Genomic DNA, 13,514 nt, shown 5'->3' with positions numbered 1-13,514 from the left:
TGCCTTTTTTTAGCTTTTAAAGTTTTGTTCGGAGCTTTTGCATTCATTTCTATTTTTTAGAAATAGTACATTAAAACAGTACTTGTCTTGACTGAATTTTTACTGCCAGATGAATGTCCCATTTGCCTCACCATTTTTCCAGCTCTCCTCTATCTTCTCCAATGTGCAGGATGCTCTGAACATGAATGCCACCAGAATAAAAATTGAGTGAAGAACAAAGAAAACAAGCTCAGAGTTGCACAAACCTGTCAATGAAGCAGGACGTTGCTAGAGACTCTGTAGCTCAAAAGAGAACTTAAAATAATTTAATTTGAAGTAATACATGCAAATACATAGGACATACTATGTGCATTATAAGCTTCTTATACTTTGTAATTTCTAAACTCTTGTTGACTATTAGTATGACCATCTTTATCATTGCTATTAGTGACTTTATGGCTGATTTATAAATTCCTGTTCATTACTAAACTTTCATTCTTTCTAACATAGCCAATCATCTTCAGTTCAGTTCAGTTGCTCCATCGTGTTCAACTCTTTGCGACCCCATGGACTACAGCACGCCAGGCTTCCCTGTCCATCACCAACTCCAGGAGCTTGCTCAAAATCATATCCATCGAGTTGGTGATACCATCCAATCATCTCTTCCTCTGTCATCCCCTTCTCCTCCTGCCTTCAATCTTTCCCAGCATCAGGGTCTTTACCAATGAGTTAGTTCTTTGTATCAGGTGGCCAGTTTTCTTAGGCTGGGGCAAATGATAACAGTTCAGTGTTTTTGACATTTATTTTATAAGATTGCCTACAGAATTATGCAATTATTGCATGAGTTGCTTTAAAGGGAATTTTGTCAAAATAGTTTTTCCTTCTTCTTCCATATCCAACATTGAATTTGTCCCTTGCACAATGGCTGGTATCTGCATTTCAATAAATTACATAAAATTTATGAATTTTCAAAGGCTTTCCTGGTGGTTCAGATGGTAAAGAATCTGCCTGCAATTTGGGAGACCTGGATTTAATCCTTGGGTCAGGAAGATTCCCTGGGGAAGGGAGTGGCAACCCACCCTGATATTCTTGCCTGGGAAATCCCATGGACAGAAGAGTCTGGCAGGCTACAGTCCATGGTGTTGCAAAGAATTTGACATGACTAAACAACTAACACTAAGAATTTTCAAAACTATCAGAAGTAATATCTTGAAGGAATATAGTTTTGTTTTTTCCCCGGAATGTTTAAAATGCAAAGTAAATATTAAGAAGAATAAAATGGACATTTTCAAACTCTTGACAAAATGATTTAAAAATTAAACTGGAATAAGGACTGCATGCCTGCTAAATTGCTTCAGCTGAGTCCAGTTGTTTGCGACCCCATGGACTGTGGCCCAGCAGGCTCCTCTGTCTATGGGATTCTCCAGGCAGGAATACTGGAGTGGGTTGCCATGTCCTTCTCCAGGAATAAGGGCTAGATTAAATTAAATTAAGCTCCTAACATTAAAATGATCAGAATTTATATCTGATAAATAAAAGCATACATTTTAACTTCTAGAACTTTTTCTTCTTGCTGTACTGAATAATAGTTCTAGGACTAGTAAACTTTCTGAAATTCACTTGAACTTGTATCACCTACAAAGTCAGTAGCCTAGCCCAGAGACAGGTGATGGTGACAGAAAATCTATAAGAGAATTTATCCAACCTTGCCAACCTTTGAACAGGTTTTTCTTAGATGATTAAATATCAGCCAGAAGAAGTAGACACTAAATTGTCTATTAATTAAACTCAGATTGTAAACCTAGAGTGGGTCAATAAACCAATTTTTCTTTCTCTGCCAGTTTTGTCTTTTTTCAAAATTATATCCACTATGGAAGGCCCAACACAATATCCAATTTCCATGAAGAAATCAGTCAGTTCAGTCACGTCCAACTCTTTGTGACCCCATGGACTGCAGCACACCAGGTTTCCCTGTCCATTACCAACTCCCAGAACTTGCTCAAACTCAGGTCCATCAAGTTGGTGATGCCATCCAACCATCTCATCCTCTGTCGTCCCCTTCTCCTCCTGCCCTCAATCTTTCCCAACATCAGGGTCCTTTCCAATGAGTCAGTTCTTCACATCAGGTGGCCAAAGTATTGGGGCTTCATCTTCAGCATCAGTCCTTCCAATGAATATTCAGGACTGACATCCTTTAGGTTGGATCTCCTTGTAGTCCAAGAGACTCTCAAGTCTTCTCCAAAACCACAATTCAAAAGCATTAATTCTTCGACACTCAGTTTTCTTGATGGTCCAACTGTCGCATCAATACATGACTACTGGAAAAACCATAGCTTTGACTAGACGGACCTTTGTTGACAAAGTAATGTCTCTGCTTTTTAATATGCTGTCTAGGTTGGTCACAGCTTTTCTTCCAAAGAGCAAGCGTCTTTTAATTGCAAGGCTGCAGTCACCATCTGTAGTGATTTTGGAGCCCAAGAAAATAAAGTTGCTCACTGTTTCCATTGTTTCCCCATTTATTTGCCATGAAGTGATGGGACTGGATGCCATGCTCCTAGTTTTCTGAATGTCAAAAAAGCATTCTCAAAATAAAACACTTTGTTGATATTGGACAAGGTACAGTCACAAGTGTCAGAAGAAGGGCCATGGGCTTTCATGGCAGAACACCGAAGTGGATGATATAGCCCCAGATATGCTTTTATCAAACACTGGGAGTCAAAAATGCTACAAGTGTTATCCAAGGTAGTAAATAATAGAGATATCTGGGTTTAAATTTAAATTTAAACCCAGGCAGAAGTTCACGCTTTCTTCAAATGGGATCATGACCCAATGGTATCTAATTAATTCTAATTGCTTGTTCTCAAAACCTTTATTTAATCCTCTTTGCGTTAAAGCTAATGATTTGCATATAATGATACTAAACATAGTCTATTTCCACTACATATTTCACAGTGTCCTGTGTGTGCTAAATTTACAATAAATACACATTTTAAAAAACAAATCAATAAAAAGAAAGTTGTACTGTAAGGGTAACTTTAGAAATCTTTTCTGTTAGCAGTCAGAATTTTTGTACCAAATGGTTTTCCTCTTGGATCCAAAGGTGGTTTCAACCTCTCTCTCCAGAAGGCATAAACCTAATTCAACCTATGATGAGTTTGTGACAGAATCAACAATAATAGCAGGGCATTCTTGACCCTTTCCAACAATTCCTCTCATATCAATCCTTCCCCCATCCCAGTGAAAAATTGTGTTCTTAAACTTAATACATTAATGATCTGGAGTTACATTTTGAAAATGCATATTCCTGCTATGTGATTCTCATCTTTTCTCTCTTTTTCTTCCCAAATTCTAAGTAAATAAATAAATAAATACCCAGTTTAAAACTTAATGTCATATACAAATAATGCCCTCATCAAATAATCTTTAAATTGATTTCAATTTATGTTAAAACTAATAAGATCTGCTTTGGTCCTAATGTTCAGGTAAATCTATTTTAATATATAGAAGGAGATCTATGCTATTCTTTGAAGTAAATTAGATTTTGGGGAGATTCATTCTTCAATGAGAAAGGAAGTAGATCTTGTATAGCACTCATGTAGACCTAAGTTTCAAGCATTATTTTGAAAGAAGGACATATAATTCACCATCTATTTTGATGATAAGTTTACTATAATTATAATATTATTGTAGAGGATTGGCATTGCTAAAATATTAATTATATGAATTACCATGGCTCATTTTGGGGCTTCCCAGCTGGCACTAGTGGTAAAGAATGTGCCTGCCAATGCAGGAGACACCAGAGACATGGGTTTGACCCCTGAGTTGGGAAGATCCCCTGGAGCAGGAAATGGCGACCCGTTTTAGTATTCTTGCTGGGGAAATCCTATGGACAGAGAAACCAGGTGGGCTACAGTCCATGGGGTCTCAAAGAGTCAGACCCAACTGAGCGTCTGAGCACATATATGACTTATTTTTAAGTTCTAAAAAATTTCATGGTATATTTTACATCCTGACTATGAAAATCTAATTAAATAGGTCATGTCTCTCTTTCAAGTAATTTGTTTAAATTCATTTTAAAATTATGCATCTTTGTCCTTTCTTTTTAAAAAAGAAGGAGATTGAAATTAGAAAGACTAGATGCCTAATCACCCCTATTATATACTTCAAAGTTAAAGGTTCCTTTGCTACTGAGAGAGTTGATGAAAGTTCCCTGGATTTAAATAAACTTTTTGGCAGGTAATGGAATTAATTTGAGGATCAGATGAGGAAAATTAATTTTTTCTTGAATACTAAGACAACATCTAAAATTACTCTGAACTGACAAAACTTTTTACAAGTAATGTCCTTTTAAAAATATTATTTCTTTAAGGCTTATACTCACAAGCATAGAAATATATGGAGTGAAAATAACATCCTTGAAATTCCTTTTTATATCACACTATTTAAGTATTATAGTCAATTTTACCTCATAAGCTAATAAAAGGATACTCATCTAAGTGAAAGAAACTCAGCTGCACACATCTGATTTAAAACTATATTCATTTACTAAATATACTATTCACTTGAAATCTCTCATAACAGTATTAAAAAGATAAAAATTTTAAAATCCCTGAACATTTTCAATCATCAAACTAATATTTTTGAGTTGTCAGTTTCAATAAAACTTATGAATTGAGCCTGAATGCTTTCTTTTTATTTCTACTTTGCCTATAAGAACTCATGCTGGAAAATATTATAGAATGAATTCAGATAGTTCTAAAAAATGTCTTTGATTACTTTCAGAAACTGCCAATTAAATGATGTGAGGAAATGAATACTTTTATAGAAAAATAGAAAACATTTTACTTTATTTATGGAAGAAGGAAAAATGAAGAGAAGGTCATGATGAAAATATACACCAGTATAAAGAAGGGGAGTTTCCCAGGCGGCTCATCTGCCTGCCAATGCAGGTGATATGGATTTGGTCCTCGGGTCGGGAAGATCCCCTGAAGAAGGAAATCACAACCTACTCCAGTTTTCTTACCTGGGAAACCCCATGGACAGAGGAGCCTGGCTGGCTTCTGTCCATAAGATCCCAAAAGAGTTGGACGTGACTTAATGCCTAAGCAATGACAAATAGAGAAGGTGTCTTTTTCTTCCTCAACTCCAGAGTTCTTCCAACAGGCTACTTTTCTCAAGTGCCTGATAATCTTCCAAAGAGAAAACTGCCTTTCTATACAAAATGTAACAGACTTTCCTGTAATTAGACATACTGTCCACACAAAAATGCAAGTTAATTAAGAAAATTAAAAATAAACCTTTAATTCTGAAAAATACTGACATAAAGAACAAAACATCTAAAAAACAAAAATCTTCCTTTTTGAATTCAGAGACTTTTAAAGATATGTGTAATTTTTCATGTCTTGAATTATTTTCTGTACTTGAGACCTTTTGGTCTTACGTGAGCCATAAAACACTTTGGAATGAATGTAGACATCTGCAAGAAAAACACAAAAGTAAAAAACTTAAAGATGCAGAGATATAGATATAATGTATTATCATTATTTTAAAATATTATCATTTCTTATTGTAAAACAAGCAAAGTAGTGGGTAAGAGCAAGAATTTTCAATCAGATAGACTGTATTTCTGTCAGGTGAGCCTAATCTCCTCGGTTCTGCTGCGTCTCAACAAAAATTTGAAGCGACGGACGTTAAAGCCCTCAGGGCGTCACAGCTCTGGGACAGTGTTATAGCTCCCTCAGTTTCCTTTAGAAAATAAAGGAAAATACATCCTCAAGGCATGGGCCCATGCTGACCCAACATGCAAAGAGAAGAGAGACAGAGACAGAGACAGAGGCAGACAGTGCACGCACGCGGGACACAGACCCCTGGCCCTTTGGCTCCTCTTTTCATATGTTTTTCCCTCCCCCTGGGCCTGCCCTATGTAAACTGGGCCAGCCATGAGTGCTGTTTGTTCTACCCGAGGTCCTCATTCTGGTCCTTGGACCTTCTTTTGTTCTATTTTCACTGGCTTATCCCTTCCTCGTCTTTTAGCCACCGCCATTTTGGACTCCTTTTTCCTTATTCTAACTACCTAACATTTCAAATCACAGTTCCTCCATTTCCTAAGCTTAAGATCTTGGGGAGGTTATTTAATGTATTTATACCTCTGTTTCTTTGCAACTTAAAATGGGGATAATAAAACCAACCTCACAGGTAATTGTAAAGACTAAGAGATTATATATTCAAACAGACACTGAACAGATCATATATGATAACAGGACTCTGACCAACAACCTCAGCAGCAATCAGTCCTGGATGCCAAACCACAACTTCTATAGCAATCAACCCAGGATGATCAACTTGGTCCATAATTTACAGTTTCCCTACCTTTTGCCCTTATTTTCATTGCAAGCTTAATCATACAAAGCCAAATATGCTCCCTAAAGCATTCATTGCTTCTAGCTATCCCACCTCAGTTCCCCCAGCCCTGGCCAATGACTTCTAATCAGAAGATACTGGGAACCAGAAAACTTCCTTATTATTATTATTATTATTATTCACTATGAAGTGTTCCATTCTCCTGCCTACCTCTGGGTCTCTGCAGATGCAAGTAGCAGTGGCTTGGTAAATAGTAAACTCTGCATAAATCACCCCAGTTTGTTCTCATTTGAGTGGTATTCATTTGGTTCTGCAAAATTCAATAAGAGAATGAATGTAAAGACTCCAGTCCTGTGCTGGATATGAGATATGAGTGCTCAAAACAATGGGCAGAAATTCTTGTTGCATGGTCGGATCTACATTTTCCTTAATTCTTCCGAGGGTGATGCCTCAGACATGTTTAACATTTTATATTGTGTTTGGAATAATTTAGCACACAGATATTTTTGCTTTCTGTCAGCATGCATAAAATCTGAACTAGTAAAATAATTATTTCAATTAAAAAATACATTAGTTTGAAGAGCAGTCAGTCTCCTGTCATAAAAATCAAGCAAATAAAGCAAATGACCTCTCCAAGACAGTGATGAATAGGAGGGGAGGTTGAGCTATAAGATGCACATCAGAATTTCTCAGTGAACACTTAAGCGTACAGACCACTTGGCCGCAATTACAGTCTAATCAATCTGAACACATATGAATAGGATCCAGGGTTAGGATCATTAAAAATCACTCCAGGTGATTCCAATGAAGCTCGTTTATAGACAACATTTGCAGACACCTAAATTAGATGATTTCCCACTCTTTAAGATAAGAAGTACAAAACAAAGCAAAAAACCATTCCATATTACTGTTTAAAAAACCTAGAAAACAAGGCCAATTTTAGTAATATCTCTTAACTAGAGAATATTTTATTATTAAGATTAATATAAGATCTCACCTACCATCCCATCAGAAGGAATAAAATACATAGAAATAAACCTACCTAGAGGATGCAAAAGACCTGTGCTCAGAAAACTATAAAATACTGATGAAACAAATCAAAGAGGACACAAATAGATGGAGAGATATACCATGTTCTTCTTGTATTGTTAACAATCAATATGAAGACCTAAATGTAGGGCCGGATACTATCAAAGTCTTAGAGGAAAATATAGCCAGAACACTTTGCTATAACTTGCAGCAAGATCTTTTTTGATCTACCTCCTAGAGTAATAAAAATAAAAATGAAAATAAAGGGGGTATAATTAAACTTAAAATATTTTGCACAGCGACTAAAGCCACAAACAAAACAAAAAGACAATCCTCAGAGTGGGTTTTCTTCATAGTTCAGTCAGTAAAGAATCCACCTGCAGTATAAGAGACCTGGGTTTGATTCCTAGGATGAGAAGTTCCCTTGGAGAAGGAAACAGCAACCCACTCCAGTATACTTACCTGTGAAATCCCATGGACAGAGGAGCCTGTTGGGCTATAGTCCATGGGGTCATAAGAGTCCAACAGTCCATAGAGTCAGAGAAGCTGAACATGAATTAGCAACTAAACCACTGCAGAATGGGAGAAAATATTTGCAAATGAAGGAACTGACAAGGGATTAAGCCTCAGTATACACAAAAAGCTCATGCAGCTCAATGTTAAAAAAAAAAAATACCTAGTTAAAAAAAATGGGTGGAAGATCTAAATAGACATATCTCTGAAGACATACAGATGGCCAAGAGGCACATGAAAAGATGCTCTTCATTGTTAATTAGTAAAAAAATACATCAAAAATACAATGAGGTTTCACCTCACGTGGTTAGAATGGCCATGATGAAAAAATCTACAAACAATACATGCTGGAGAGGGTGTGGAGAAAAGGGAACCCTCCCTCCACTTTGTAGGTGGGAATATAAATTGGTACAGCTACTATGGAGAACAGTATGGAGGTTCATAAAAAACTTAATAAAACCTTGAAAAGTGTGAAAATGTTAATCTCTCAGTCATGTCCGATTCTTTGCAGCTCCATAAACTGCAGAACTACCATGCGTGCGTGCTTGCTCAGTCGCTTCATTTGTGTCCAACTCTTTGCCACCCTATGAACTGTAGCCCACCAGGCTCCTCTGTCCATGGGATTCTCCAGGCAAGATAATGAAGTGGATTGCCATGCCCTCCTCCAGTGGATCTTCCCGACCCAGAGTCTGAACCCGCGTCTGTAATGTCCCCTGCATTGTCAGGAGGGTTCGTTAGCAGCAGCACCACCTGGGAGGCCCAGAACTACCATATGACCCTGAAATCCCACTCCAAGACAAATACCTGGAGAAAACCATAGTTTGGAAATATACTTGCACCCCAATGTTCATTGCAGCACTATTTACAATAGCCTGGACATGGAAGCAACCCAAATGTCCATCAAAAGAGAGAAATGGATAAAGAAAATGGTACACATGTATAATGGACTATTCTTCAGTCATAAAAAAGAACAAAATAATGCCATTTGCAGCAACATGGATGGACCTAGAGATTGTCATAATGAGTCAGACAGAGAAAAACAAGTATCATATGATATTGCTTATTTATGTGGAATCTAAAATAGGGTACAGATGAACTTATTTACAAAACAGGAGACCGAGATGTAGAAAACAAATTTATGATTAGCAGCGGGAAGGGAAGGAGGGATCAACTGGGAGAATGGGGTTGACATATACACATTACTACATACAAAATAGATAATTACTAAGGACCTACTATTTAGCACACTTCCCTGGTGATTCACCTGGCAAAGAATCCGCCAGCAATGTGGGAGACCTGGGTTTAATCCCTGGGTTGGGAAGATCCCCTGGAAAAGAGAATGGCTACCTACTCCTGTATTCTGGCCTGGGAAATTCATGGAATCTATAGTCCATGGATTTGCAAATAGACACAACTGAGCGACTTTCACTTTCACTGTGTAGCACAGGGCTAGTGTGCTCAGTTGCTCAGCCGCCGGGCTTCTCTGCCCATGGAATTTTCCAGGCAAGAATTGTGGAGTGGGGTGCCATTTTATACTCCAAGGTATCTTCCTGACTCGGAGATCGAACTTACCTATCTTATATCTCCTACATTGGCAGGCAGATTCTTTACCATTTGTACCACCTGGAAAGCCCTAAAGCACAAGGAACCCTACTCATTACTCCATAATGGTCTGTATTTGAAAAAAATTCTTAAAAGAGTGAATATGTGTATATGTATAACTGATTCACTTTGCTGTATGCCTGAAACTAACACATCATAAATCAACTATACTCCAATAATTTTTAAATGTAATTTAAATGTTTTTAGCAGCCACACACAGCAAAAATAAAAGGAAAAAGGTGAAAAAAAAAAAAAGCATGATTAACAGCAAAATATAATTCCTCCATTTCAATCTTACATCTTCTGGACAGCAGAGGGAATTTGGGTATCAGCTATCATGGAAGACAACTTTCAATTTGAATTCAGGTGGCAACTATGGTTTTATTCACACATACAGTAAAAATATTATGGGCCACTTAGTGGGAGCCAGGTGCTTTTCTATTCAATTCCCTCACGCTGCAGAGTCATTGCTCCATACATTCTGTCTCTTACTTTTAGAATCTACTAAATTATTCCCAGTCCCTGGCACTCAGCCTAGGAAAGAGTAGCCTACTTCAGAAAAGTCTTATGAATCAAAAATTCCTTTTTCAAATAACAATAAAAAATACAGGTGAGGAGAATAACCTACACATGGGCAGGAATTCTAGTCCTTTGGAGACATACCTGATATTGACATGTGAGCCGAGTCCCTTCTACGTCACAGCACATCAGACAGGAAGTGAATACAGCAGGAGCTCTCAGCCCTGACTTAATACAGCGTCTCCTCTTCTGTAATCCATCTGTGAAAATGACTTCCGAATACTTCACTGTTAAGGATATCTGTGAAGGAAATTTAAAATCTGTGTGCCAAATACGCAGAGGTGGGATAGAGAGAATTGGCTAAATAGAATAGAAAGGGTTGCCAGTGACTTGGTGCAGTTTTTTAAAAAGAGAGAGCAAGAAAGAAAAAAAAAAGTGAGGATGTGAGTAATGCAAAATAGCAGATGTCCTGCTGAAAATATAGTAAGCGACTTCTCATTTAGCCATCTGTGGTCCGACTTGCTTTGTGGGAAGCTGACATTTACAAAAGGATTTACTCCATTTACTAAGGACTGGTCTCAAGGTGCTTGCATTTATGGGGTCATATGTGTCTTACGGTACTAGTTGCTGTTTACTCGGGTAGCGTGGTCAAAATTACTTGGTCAGAAGTAGATTGAAAGGGCATCAGATATGGAGTCTGTGGTTCCCCAGTTGCCTCCATCCATGTAGTAAGAAACTCTTGTTAACTGCATACAGTATCAGTTTACAGGCCAGCTCCAAAGGGTGCAGACACAGCCTCAGGTCACATGCCAGCTCCAAAGGGTGCAGACACAGCCTCAGGTCACATGGCAGCTCCAAAGGACACAGAACAGCAGCCTGAGCCACAGTGCTGGGAAAAAGTGCCAGACTAAGTCCTGACTCAGCAGAGAAGAGCTTCATGCAAGACTGATGCCTTCTGTGGGCCTGGATTCAGCCTGACCTCATCTTCGTATAATTGTCTGTTTACATGGCTATCACCCCACAAGTGTAAGCTTCCGTAACCCAGAAATAATACCTCACTTATCCCTCTGTCTTCATTTACAGACACAGTGTCTGGCCTCCAGTGGCTAGTTCATACATGAACAACTGTTCTTTACTACCTAGTGGCCAGCATCACAGAGTAGCAAGAACTGTAAGTGGTAATTAGAGTATATTTCTGTTCATTCAGAAAGTAAAAGTGTGTGATAATGATTAGAATACCACTCCTAGTCACCACCATGTTCTAATCTATCCACTATTCTGCCTTCAAATGGAAACTAAAAGCTATTTAAATTCCTTCATCAAGTTCATGTTTTTCAAAGACCTATTAAAAATTCGAGAACTAATATAACTATGTTTTCAGTCTTTTGGCTTCTTTAGAGTAGCGCATTATAGAAAATAAAGAAATAACTCTTGCTTGATTTTTAAAATCCTCCTTTTAGCCTCAAATGGGTTACATAATTTTGTAATAGTAGTTAAAATACTATCAATATTTTTTTATAATAAAATTTTTTTAATAATAAATGAAAACAAATTCATAGTTTAAATAATATTAGCATATGAGTGCTTAGTCATGTCCAACTCATTGGGATGCCATGGACTAGAGCCTGCCAGGCTCCTCTGCCCACGAAATCTTCCAGGCAACAAATATTGAAATTGGTTGCCATTTTGTTCTCCAGAGGATCTTCCTGACCCAGGGATTGAACCCACATTTCTTGCATCTCCTGCTTTGGCAGGCAGATTTCTTTACCACTTGCACCACCTGGGAGACCTTAAATTAATAGACATGTATGTATGTATACATTTGCATATATGAATTGTAGTATCTTAGTAAATAGCCATTTATTTACAGTATATTTATTGTAAGATGTTATTACATTTATAAAATAATTTTCCTTTATGTACACTGTTTCTTGAATTTTTCTCCTCCCAATACCTGGATACATTTTGATTTTTTTTTTTTCAGTTTGCCATTATTAAGAAAAAAAAATAAAAGCAAAGCCTAAGTCAATCATTTTGGCTTTGACAACTTGTTGAAAAGCTTTATTCACCACTAGAGTGAATGTGGAGATCTTGGTATTATTTAAAGGAATTGGACTAATTAATAGCAAAGGACACCAATCCCTGGCAGACCTCACTCACCCCAATTGTATTCTTCTCTACAATATACTTCTTTATTAAGCATTTATTGAGTGCTTATTTCACATACAGAGTATTTTGGTGGATTTAAATAATTTTACACAATGATCTGTGCATTTAAGTAGCTTTCAATTCATTTGAGGGAATAAACCATCTAATAGAAAAAAAGATATAATAAGAAAAACAATTGAAAAGTGTCACCATCCAACTGGCTTGATACATCAACTTTGAGGTCTTTCTTTACAGTATTCTCTCTTTTGTCTATTCTCACACTTCTGTTCACTCAATACCAAGTCTAGTCAACTCTACCGCTTAGATATTTCATGAATGGATCCGCATCTCTTCATATTGGTTTCCATTGCCCTATCCTTATGTTTTTTACAATGGAAGTTTCTGTAGACAATAACACAAGTCATTTTTGTGCATCCCTTCCAGAAGTTGATACTATACATAGTACACAGTAGATGTTCAGGTATAATTTTTTTTTTTTCAAACTGAGGCAAGATACAGAAAATATTTGAAAATGAGGCTAAGGAAATGTAGGAAAACTTATTTTGCACCTAGGGTTTCCCAGGAACTAGACACACATAATTTAAATTTTCTCAAAACCTTTGAAGTAAGTCAATTTTAGCAAAAAAGAAATTGACTTGCAAAGGCACACAGTAGCCTTCAAATTAAAAGAAGAAAAACTGCAAAATAATGGACTAGGAATACAAACTCATGTTTATGGCAAATTACTTTCCCATTAAATATTGCCTAAGATATTTTACTTTTATCTTGAGGAAATGAGAAACCAATTAAAGATTTTTGACCCAGAAAAAACATGATAACAACTGTATTTTAGAAAAATTTAACATGACAATATTGTGCATGATTTTTAATAGAGATACTAAATTCAGGTAGCTACAAGACTAACTCAGTGACCAAGGAGATTGTAAATAGTGTCCAGAGAAGGCTACAGCAAGTAGAAATTAAAAGAAGGAATAACTTTTGCCATAAATTACATTGGAGCTTATGGCCTATTTATGAGAAACCACTGGTTCTTTTTCCACTGCAGAGAAAAGAAAAATATTTTTGGAAGAAAAGAATCACCTTCTCGAAAACATAGGTCAAATACAACCTTGAGCATAGTCCAGAAAATTCATGGTGCTGTTTTTCTCATTTAGGAAATGTGCTGCAGATGCCAGGCCAGTTTCTGACACTGCTGTAGTCCTCCTTCTAATCCTGGAGTAATTTATCACAGTAACTGTAGGCACAGGAACTTAAAGCTTTGGGATTTCCAATTTCATCAGCTGACAACAAGCCCCACGGCAGACTTTGAGAAAATGTGAGTCAAAGAACTGGAAGGAATGGCT

Source organism: Capra hircus, chromosome 29, assembly GCF_001704415.2.
Source record: "Capra hircus breed San Clemente chromosome 29, ASM170441v1, whole genome shotgun sequence".
Taxonomy (NCBI): Eukaryota; Metazoa; Chordata; class Mammalia; order Artiodactyla; family Bovidae; genus Capra; species Capra hircus.
Note: the sequence above shows the minus strand (reverse complement) of the source record.